Here is a 12370-nt window from a genome sequence, read left to right on the forward strand (position 1 = left end):
TAATGAAAATTGCACTATTTTTCAAATAATGATAGCAGAATATAATGAACTAATTATTTTTTACTTAACTCTTAGTGAAAATGTTTTATTTTGTTTAAACAAAAAATACCTTTACTAAAGTTATGATTTTCAGTAGTAAATAAAAAACGCAAGAATTTATTTTTGCTTTTTTAAAGCATCGTAATTTTTAACAATAAAAAATAATTTTTACAGTAACATTACGAAAAAAGCCCCTAAAGTCCGTATTAATGAATTCGCTATAACTCGAAGAAAAATAAATTCTCGCATACTATTCAGGAAATTAAAGATTCAATTAGATTCCTATTTCAGTCACCTAAATTATTTAGGGTGAAATGAGTTTAGGAATTTATGGCCAAACCTAAATATTTTTTTTGGTAAATATCCAGATACGCTACTACAGAACACCGACCACTCTAATTTGTTTGCGCGCGCGCCCCAACATCACATCCCCCCCGCTCGCGCACCCCAATGTACAAAGTAAAATCTTCGGAAAATGTTAAATGGTGTTCTAATTGGTAAATGTCGGTGCGTTACTTACGGAAAATTTGAAAATTCTATGTTCCAGGTAAAAAAAAAAAACCCAGATAAATTACCCCCTCCTACTCCAACTTGGTGTGCTTTCCTTTTCTTATTTTATTTCCTTTTCAGCTAATTTTAAATTTTCCACCCAAAAAGCGCTATAATGTATTTTTAAAAATTAGAAAATTCTATGTCCTGGAAAAAAAAATCCCCTCCCCCCAACACACCTAGAAACACACTTCATCCTCAAATTCACACATGAACCAAACATAAATAACAAAATACCATTTCTCGATGTATTAGTAGATTTAAGCAACCGATTAAATACACAACCTCCACATACACAAAAAAAATACTAACAGAAATACAATACTCTTAATTTACGTTAGCGAAGGCCCAGAAAAATATAAAACAGCCCTTATAAAAATTTGATTCACCGCTCATATACAATATAGCATCAACCCGACAAATATTTTACAAAGAACTAACAAACATACCCTAATAAACAATACGTTTCCCAATAAAATCGTTGATAAGTCCAGAAAACTCTATTTAAGCTCACTCCGCAATAAAAAACATAAACCCTAACTCTACCAAAACGACACAATCAAAGTATACTATAAAAACCAACTACACACTAACTACAAAACAGATGAAAAATAATAACAAACCTAATTAAGATACACCAGACCCACCGACCAGAACAAAAAGATCGAACTAATAACATATTATACTAAATTTAAAACCTCCAATCTAATAATTAAAAACAATAACAATACTAGCACCACACTAAACCAAACTAATGTAGTGTATGATGAATTTATTTCCCTCTTCGAAGAATGTCTCCGAACCACTCTAAAAACTCATACAGCACATACATAGGCCTCACCATAACAACACTCTTCCGACGACTAACCTATCATTTAGCTGACAATAATGCCATAAGACAACACCTTACATCCCATAATAAAAACCTACAGTCGTTCGACAGTATAAATATCTTAACAAAAAATACTAAAACTCGGTACCTTAACAATTGCACACGACGACTAAAATTGCTAGAAGCCATACTTATCAAAAAACTACAGCCACTTTTTAAACCGGATCTCATTTAATATCGGAACAAATATATTAACAGTATTTAATAACTAACAAGAAACTAAATAAACTATAATATAGGAAAATCGAAATTAAAAATAAAAATAATTCGCCCCTAACCTTCCTGCATCCATAAATAACAAATATATATATAACAAATAATAAATGATTAAATAAATAAATAATAAATAAATAAATAAATAAATAAATTAAATAATTAAATAAATAAATTAACACGAATAACATATATATATATATATATATATATATATATATATATATATATATATATATATATATATATATATATACACCAACACCCAAAGGAAACGAAAACGATAACAACAACAATCGCTCCTTATGATAACCGGATGCACCGATAAAAAGCGCTTGAGTAGAATATGGCTGAACAACAACTTTTGGGCGCCATTTTATACAACATGCAAGCTGAAATTAAAAAGACCGCTCAGCGAATGGAAAAGATATTGAGAAAAATCGGCAAATAGAATAACTCCGTTGTGTTTAATCAGACATGCTTGAATATATATATATATATATATATATATATTCGTATATATGTACACGTATATATTCGTATATATATACACGTATTTATACACGAATATATATATATCTATCTATCTATATATCTATAAATTCGTTTTTCTTTTGGGTGTATTGATATTCATATTAAAAAAACCCTTTTCTACTTATTTTAAAAGAAAATACAATTTTCTTATATATGGGTTGTGGAATTGCATCCATCTGCAAAAGATCTAGCTAATTTGCATATTCTTTTAAACATTCATTTTAATTAATTTCCTATTAGTTTTTTTCGGTTTTCTTATGGGGTGATCATCTTTATTTAACTATTACGTGTAATTATATTCATGCAGATATTCTACATGATTTATACTTGCGTAATATTTGCGTAAAACGTTTACAGGAAACACAAAATTGTTTCCATATATATTTATATATACGTATATATTTATGTTGCATAGATTTTTCCTACCAAACTCCTCCTAGAGTTTTTGGTCTACGGACATAAAATTTCATATATAAGATGTTTGAATCCATGCAAAACTTTATATTTGGGTTTTAGCCTGGAAAAATCCGTGCAAAAGTGTGAAAATTAAAAAAAAAAAATGAAATTTGCCAGGTGAAGGTCGAATGCCGCCATTACGAATGCATAATGTAGTTAATATTGGTTTATGTTTTAATTTTAAGCCTTGCAGTAAACATGTTTTCATAGCCCAGTCATTTATGGCAGAGGCAAAATAAATCGTGAGCTGAACGTTTTGGTTTCGATTCTCAATGGTGGCGCATGAGTCTTTTTTTTTTTTTAATCATTATTATATATTGCATCCAATCTATCTATCTATCTATCTACATCTATAAAAGTGGAAATGTCTGTCTGTCTTTTCTCTATGGTAATTAAGGAAGACTATTATACAGAAATACATTACTTTACATATTCACACTTTTTAATATATACATATGCACATAACCTTATGGACAGTATATAGGGCCCGAGCAAAGCCGGGCGGAACTGCTAGTATATATATATATATATATATATATATATATATATATATATATATATATATATATATATATATATATATATATATGCGTGTGTGTGTGTATTACACGTGCACACATATACCCTGTTTAAACTCTGGGGTAATTCCAACTATTTCCGGAGGAGACGGCTTACTTTTCTTTCCCATGTCTCCACGGTCGAAATGGGGACGCTATATGTTTGAAGGAGCCATAATATCCGCGGAAGCACGTCATGGTAATATAGCCAAGCTTTAAAGCGTCCTGGCAATGCTGACTTGTCTATTTTTGCAAGCCATGTGTAAAAATTGGCTGGTGTGATTTTTGAAATAATGTAGAAGAACTTTCTTAAGTTTTTTTTTTTTACTGGATCATCATCCAAAATTGAGACAGTTCGGCCTTCTATTGTAAAGACATGTTTTCTTCTTTTTTTTTATCACCACGGATCTACATTTACTGGGCTTGAAGTTCATTCTTGTCCAGTTTATTTGTCTCTCTCAACCCCGCAATATCCATTTGCATCCTCTTTCAGAATGCATAGCGACTGTAAAATCGTCCAGGCCCGAATAAGTGGGTGTCGAACTCTGGTAGTGGAAACAGGGCCGCGACATTCTACTTCAGCGGACTTTACGAGCATTTTCATTTCGAGAGCAAACAATCTAACTGAAAAGGTACAACTGATAATAATAACTGTTTCGAGTCTGTGCCAGTCTGATGTTACAAGCTCTGATGTAATCATTAAGTGAAATTGATTATAATAATCCATAACGGGGTCCCGTATTCTGCTCGGTATAAAAATGCCTGATTAGGGTTTCTTCGACGAGTTTATGTGGGAATGATCCGTAGACGTTGGCCATGTCCATCAAACGACTGCTAGATCTTCATTAATCCTTCTAGCATCCCTTACAAGTTCGGATAAGACCCTAATGTCCTTAACACAACCTCGGGATCCCACCTTTCTGGACCAAAGTATCATTACACTTATTTTGTAGTAGGAAGGACGAAAGCCTTCGAGATATTATATTAAAAAGCTTTTCTCTGTATTTTCTTTGCTGATGACTGTGCCCTCAATGCCAACACAGAGCTCAACATGCAATTGGTCAGATTATTAATCTAAGACCGAAATAATGTACCAGCCTGCTTCTGGAAAAAAGGTATGTTGAATCTCAGATCTTAATTCATGGAACCAACATAAAAGCTGAGGAGTATTCTGTCAAAGGCAGTACACATAGACGATGAAGTCGATTGAAGGATAGCCAAGGCTAGTGGTGCCTTTAGACGTCTCGGAACCACTGAGTGAGAGCGTAGAGAAATTCGGCTGCAGACCAAACTTCATGTAAACCAAGCTCTGATTCTTACCATCCTCACATATCCTTGTGAAACTTGAACTGTATATGCTAGTCATGCCAAAAAACTGAACCATTTCCATATGGCCTGACCCCATAGATTATTGAAAACGCAGAGGTTTTAGCCCAGTCAAAGCTTCCATCAGTATATACCATGTTACAACAATGCCAGCTTCGTTGAGCAGGTCATATATGCTGCATGCCTGATTCAAAGCTCTTTTAGAATGAACTATATAAAGGAAAAAGACCCAGAGGAAGACAGCAGAAACAGTTTAAAGACAATCTGGAAGTCTCCCTCAAACAGTTTGTTTTGTATTCTAACTCGTGGCAAAAACTAATCTGAGATAGATGTTCCTAGCGTGCCGCAACTCACAAAAGGGCTACAATTGCGGAACCCGAACACAATGAAGAACGCAAGAGAAAATGTGACATTAGAAAAGACAGAGTAGTCAACACCTCTGATACAGAATTATCCAACAAATGTACAACATGCGGGAAATACTTCAGTGCTTGCATCTGTCTAACAAGCCATCTTCGAACCAACAGAACAATTGCATTATCACGGCGATTATTATTAATGACGATAAATTATAGAAACCTCCATGTTGTTTAATTGTGCTAGAATTTGCGATAAGCGCTGATCCCAGAAGTCTCCATCGCGGTTTATTTTAAATAAATTTAACTATGCTTGTTTGATTATGCTGCAATGAATGAGAGAATAATGCATTCAGAGAATTGCTATTTCTTATATCTCCTTATGTCTATTGAGCCTTTTCTCTAATCTACGTTGGGTTTCACCTATGTACATATGATGGCAATTTTGTAAAGGAACAGTGTATATGCCTGCATCGGAAATCGTTTTGTGTTGATGTTTTATTGTTTTTAATGTTTGTTTTATAGTTTGTGATGTGGTTTGTACGATTTGAATTCCTAGTTTGTTTAGTGTGTTGCAAATTATTGTATTATTGGTATGTATAGGTAAAAGAAGATGTCTGTTTATGAGAGAAATGTCTGGTGTATATAATTTTTGCTTATTTATCCTAGAAATTGTGGCTTTTTCTTTGCATTTAATATAAAATATGTGGGATATTGAAAGTTTTTCAAAGTATTTGTGAGATAGTGAAATTTTTCGTTCCAAAAAGAATATTAATTGCATCACATCTTTTTAAATATATTAACGGCTATATGACGTCATAAAAAGTACTCTCTTTCACAACGTTGTGCGCCCCTCCCTTTTTTGAATTTCCAACGACTTTTTGCTTTTCCGAAATGGAACAGTCATACATTTCATTACATCAAAAATATATTTTCAAATATTTGTATGGTGTTTTGTTTTCTTAATTTCATTTATCCAGAGAAAGTCTCGCAATAAAGACGAAACATTGATGAACACATAACTTGGTTTGTTCTACCCCTCTCTCCCCCCTCTCTCTCTCTCTCTCTATATATATATATATATATATATATATATATTTACATCTGGCAGTCTTTAAGAAATTATCGTTGAGCACTTTCAGTTGAATTAAGTCGATCAATTTAGCTCTTATGCATAGATCATCGTATAACGACTAGATTACTGTCTGACTGACGTAAAGAACATTTAAAATTAAAATGTTTAAATTCAACGTTATTTCACGCGGTTAATGGTAGCCGAATGGAGACGGTCTTTGCTAATCGAGCCATTTTTGGCTCGTGTTGCCGAGTTCGAATCTGTCGACTGGTGTTAATCGTGACACCCTGCACTGAAAATTCCCGAAAGGATGAAACACTAGTGTCTGTAGGTATTTAATTATATATATATATATATATATATATATATATATATATATATATATATATTATATAAACAGCCTTTGAAACTTTACACGACCGGTCACCACGGTTGATTGAAAATTTCTTGGGGCGACTAAAAGTCGTAAATCACTCGCCCGCCAGTCAATAAAATTTCTTTGAATACAGAAACGGGGAAAACACATTTATTTTACGACCCTCAAATATGCGGTGACTTAGAATGACCTATGTCTCATCATTTATGAATTCTTTCATCTCTAGCTGTGAGACTTTTGGAATATCGCATTGAAAAAAGAGTGGTCACGCTAAAGGTCAACATGAGGTCAATTTTACACATTCGGCGTGTAGTCAAAATGTCGCCTTCATTTAGCTTTCTGATTTTGAAATTCATTTGGAAAAAAATTCTTCGACGCTACAACTACATACACTTCAGGCTTACAAAAGTAAACAAGAACATTTGAAAGAGGAAAACACGCATCGTTCCGTCAAGCATCCAAAGAAATGATTCTTATTTCTATGGAACAATAATATTAATAATGCTATATAAAGAAAATGGTGTTGTATTTTAACGTTTTGTTGAATATTTACTGAAATGTTTGTAGTAATAAAATAGTTAATTTACAAGAGTTAAACAAAGATTTTCTTGTTAGATTATACAGACGGTAATTTCTTGAATTGATGTAAAAATTATTTACTATTATTGACTAAAACAAAGGCATAAAGTCGGACAAGTAAAAATATTTTGGGGTGAGTAAATTTTCCCTCACACTCGACCGGTGGTCGAGTGATTTTTTTTTTCAAATCTCAAAGGCTATATATATATATATATATATATATATATATATATATATATATATATATATATATATATCAGGTGGCAAGAAAATTCTTGCGGTTATTAGCTTTTACATTCAAATGAACATATCTTAGCTCAACCAAACATTTATTGATCGAAATAATCACCATCAGAATCAACCAATGCAAACAAGTGTGTTTATGCCAGTAACGATCAAATCGCTGAAGATGTTTACGATATTTCTTAGGTTTTTGAAGCATTTTTCACGCAGAAAAATATATGCTTGAAAAAGTGTTACATGGAAAAGGTCTGTCCCCTTTCCATGTAAATAAGAAGAATATTAGATAAGTGAAAATGAGGTTAGGATAAGCCTAGAATCGAAACCTGTAAGCAAAGTTAAGAAATTGAATGTTAGAAATAAAGTCTATTGTTAATTCTTTTAGAAATCTTAATATTAAATATGTCGGTAAAAGAATTAATAATGCAAATTAAATTATATTGTTTTAAAATAGGTTAGATTAGAATTGAGGATTCTTTTTTCGCTAGGGGTGTGTTTGAACAAACATATGTAAAGCCACGTGAAATTAGTCACGTTTAAAAGACACGCAGCAGTGAGATATTGTTACATGGAAAAGGGATGTTCCCTTTCCATGTAAATAAGAAGAATATTAGATAAGTGAAAATGAGATTAGGATAAGCCTAGAATCGAACCTTGTAGGGAAGGTTAAGAAATGGAATGTTAGAAATTTAGTCTATTAGAATATTTAAATATTGTTTATATCGGAAAAAAAGAGTTGATTGTCCATTCATTTAGAAATCTGAATATTAAAAATGTCAGCTAAAAGAATGAACAATGCAAATTAAAAATATATTGTTAAAAATAGGTTAGAGTATAATTGAGGATTCTTTTGTTTGGCAAAAGTGTGTTTTGGACAAACAGATGTGGCCACGTGAAAATTAGTCACGTTTGTAAACACACTTCTGACGTCATAGACGGAGGAGATTCTCAATATAGGAATCTAAGAGTCAGAGAGTTGAGAGTCAGAGTGTTGGTCAGTTGATGAGTTGGAGTCAGAGCCCCATGGAGGCGAGGAAAGAAGAGTAAACCAATGTAGCCGTACCAGTTGAATTCCTGACGTCATCGACCGGCCGATCAGATGAATAAAGAAGTCATCATTATGCTGTAACTGTTGTCTTGTGTCACATCTTTCATCACGAACGAAAGGTAATTGTGTTTTATCATCAATTATAACGAACATTGTGTAAACCCTTTCAAGTATTATGTGTCCCCACCATCATCATCATCATCATACGTGAAGTCTTCTCTCCCTCATCATCACTATCGTTATGTCTGTATTACATGAACCGGTTATAAGTCCCCAATATGAACTACCCATCATCTTTAATATATACCCCTGCTATTCAACAGTATGCCTTTGATGACCTTTAAGTATTTTTCTGTCTGGTTTTTTACATTTATTAAAGTTTTGAAACGTATCTCGTCACTCTCATGCTAGTTTCTAATAATCCCATTAAACAAGAGGCGTAGTATTAACTTTGACCTTGAATGGACTGGGTAGAGAACCTAGGGTCATTCAGGTTGTCCCCATCCCTAAAAATAGAATTAGGAATGGTTAGGAAGAAGAAGAAAAGAAAGGAAAGAAAAAGAGGTCTAAGAAATATACACTCCTTTATGAATATAAAAGGCTGGGAGTAACAGCCTAACGGGAGTGAGAGAGAGAGAGAGAGAGAGAGAGAGAGAGAGAGAGAGAGAGAGAGAGAGAGAGAGAGAGAGTGAGAGTGAGCTAGTAGCTTCCACAGGCAGCCTCTCTCCCCGGCGGATTTGTTCAAAGGGCGTCGTAAGAACTTTAACCTCAAACCAGTTATCACCAGAATCAACCTACTACCCAACTTGGTCATCACTACTACTACTACGACGAATGTCATGCTTGTTTCTAATAATCCAATTAAACAACAACACAGAATCGCACAATAAAAAATATTATTTTTATTTCATTATTTTAACTGTTGTCTTGTGTCATCCTTCATCACGAACGAAAAGTAATTGTGTTTATCATCTTATAATGAATATTGTGTAACCTTTCGAAGATTATGTATCTCCCCTCCTCTGTATTAAGAACTGTGAATCATATCAACCTATCCTCTAATATGTGTTTAAATAACTGTAACATATATAAATGTCTTCTCTCCCTCATCATCACTATTGTTATTACACCAGTCCCGTTATATATGTGCCCCAATATGAACCCCATCGTCATCTTTTAAATATGGAGCCCCTGCTATTCAACAAAAGTGGTAGACGGTAGGTGAGAGGTTTGGAGAGTATGTCGGATGCTTTTACGGTGATCAAAATTCTCAACTGCACTTATGATGTTAGCTTGTATAAAAGTGTTAACTTTGGTCAAAATCGGACAAGCCAGACTCCAAGGAAGACTGCCGATTGTTGGCAGAGAGAAAATTTTGATGATGACCTGTATAAAAACTCCTAGTGAGTATAAATACTATATGAACAGACTAATTATTTTTAGGTATACTCTTACAAAAATGTCTTAAAAGATATATCATTGTTTATGAGTTTTCGAATGAAATAAAAGTGGTTGTGATTGTGACCCAACGGGTCACAGGTACGGCAAGTTCATATTATTCAAAAATCTGCATATGCGATTTTATTGGAATTTTAATTTTATTATTTGCACTCAAATACTTGATACGCCTTTCTATCGGATTTGTTAAGTGCGTAATTTTTATGTTCTTGTCATACGCGAAATGTCGCATTATTGCTTCGATAATGTAATAATTTTATAAAATGCCAAGACAAGTCTGTCTGGGCAACTGAGGCATAACGACGTGTCACAACTTTACCTTATGATGGCTGGTTAAAGAAAAAGCCCCCCCCCCCCCAAACAAAACAAAGCAAAAAAAAAAAAAAAAAGAACAAAAAAAAAAAAAACAACAACAAAAAAAACAAAACAAACAGGAATAACCCCTTCTTCCGGTACAAATTTTACATTTGTTAATTCCGCAATAACGAAACAGACGAATGATCATAAATAGATGATTACCGAGATAATTTCAGAAACGCGAAACATTCTTTGAGTACACTGTAAACGGTGATTATTACAGTCGGGGTAATAGGTATGAACCAGGCCACGACCTTCTGTTATGTAGCGGTGGGTATGTGTGTGTGTGTGTGTGTTTTACTGGTTTTAATCGTCTAGTGGTGTATATTACAATGTCTTTGATATCTAATGAATGTGTATATATAAGATTATATTTTGTGGCAATATTTTATGCGTAAAATAAAATTCTACAACGGCTCAAATATATTTGGTGCTAGAAAAAAAGACAACTTTTAAAACATTAAACTCATATTCAGAAAACTTTAAAAAGAATTTTATTTCAGGACAATATAATTTAAACCGAGCGAAAAAGGACAATGAACTGATTTTGTATATTTATTTGCGAATATTTTTCTACTTTTATAACTGTTGTGGGGAAACCAACCTCTGAATGGTCTCAACCACCGTCCATATATACCGGAACTCTTAACGATCCCAGGAAGGGCTCTAGTTCCAAAGTTAACTTCGCTTACTCTTTTCATTCTGCAATCTTTTGTTTGTCTTTTATTAATACACGTCTTGACTTACACCGTTGTTCTGTTTTTTTTTTTTTTGTGGATAATTCAGAACCATAACACTGGCGATAGAAGGATTTGAGAAACGCACTTATGCGGAAACCCTAATGCCTTACTAATCCAACACCAATAAACCAGTGTTCTCATAACACTGGCGACGGAAGGATTCGAAAACTCAGGAAGGAAAAAAATCAATAAACCGGTGTTTCCATAACATTGGCTACAGACGATTCGAAATTAGCATTATGAGAATTCGAGGAAGATTTTTTAAATTGACTTAAAAAAAAATCGGGTAAATCCCGATTCCCTGAAAAAACAAATCATAACCAGATAAGCACGAGACGAAAAACTGGAAGTAAAATCTTTTTACAAAAAACAAATGATGTCGGTCCATTCTACCGGCCAAGTTTTTTTTTTTTTTTTTTTTTTTTACACAGAGATCACCACTTATCAAGGCCCGGAAGCCACTCAGGGATAAGGGTTATTGCAAGTACATTACGTTAGGAGATTTGATGAAGTGTTTACTTAAGGGGGCGGTTCATTAGGAATTTGTTAACATTAGACTTGAAGACATCCAAGTTGTAGTCCGGAGGAAAGCAGGCAGACGGAACAGAGTTCCACAGGCGTGCAGTTCTAAGAAAGAAGTTTTGTTCATGAAATCCGCGTTTTGATTTAGGCACATATATAGAGTGGGGGAAATTTTTCACAGTGGATTTGGCTAGACGGGTGTTTTTCGTGAAAGATTGGCGAGGGGGGACCAGGGATTGGAGTTCAGACGAGCACCTGCCATGAAAATAACGATAAAACAAGGATAGGCTCGCAACGTCTCTTCTGTGGGAGAGGGGTTGCAGGGTAGAGAAAAGGGCATCCCCCACTAAACCACGAAGTCTATTTTGTACTCTGTCAAGGCATGATAGGCTGTTTTTGGCAGCTCCTGCCCAGATATGGCAACAGTATTCCATCCTTGGCCGTACTTGGCTTTTATATAGATAGAGAATTGCATCAGTAGTGAGATATCTTCTGGAGCGGTAGAAGGATCCCACCATCTTTCCAGCGACCTTGGAAACAGACTTGATGTACGTGTTCCATTTCAGATCAGGAGTAAAGGTCAAACCCAGAAGCTTGTCAAAACACGGGGCCTCACCCAGACGAGAGCCATCCATCACAATTGATGCCAGCTGGGGATCAGAGCGTTGATGATGTAAGGATAGGAGTTTGGTTTTGGAAGTACATTTCAAAATCTCTAAAAGAACAAAAATAAGATTAAATTCTTAATCTTATTTTTGTATTGAGTGTTTTTTTTAATTCGTCGCTGTTGTTCTCTCTACATGACTAAAAAGAAAAAAATCTTTACTCTATTGTCCCCCCCCCTCTGAAAAAAAATGATATAATTTTTTTGCGGGGAGAGGGGGACTGTAAACTGTTCTCTTTGTTTGACTTTTTACGCTAAAAGAATCGAATAGCTCTGTTTCAAAGAAAGAAAACTCAAACATCTCAAAATTGTTAAGTGCAATGAACATTTTATTTTGAAACGTTTTTTTTCCTAACTGTTTCAGATAATGTGGAAATAATCATTATTTT

The sequence above is a fragment of the Euprymna scolopes genome, chromosome 9 (assembly GCF_053919585.1).
Source record: "Euprymna scolopes isolate OS-2025 chromosome 9, ASM5391958v1, whole genome shotgun sequence".
Lineage (NCBI taxonomy): Eukaryota > Metazoa > Mollusca > Cephalopoda > Sepiida > Sepiolidae > Euprymna > Euprymna scolopes.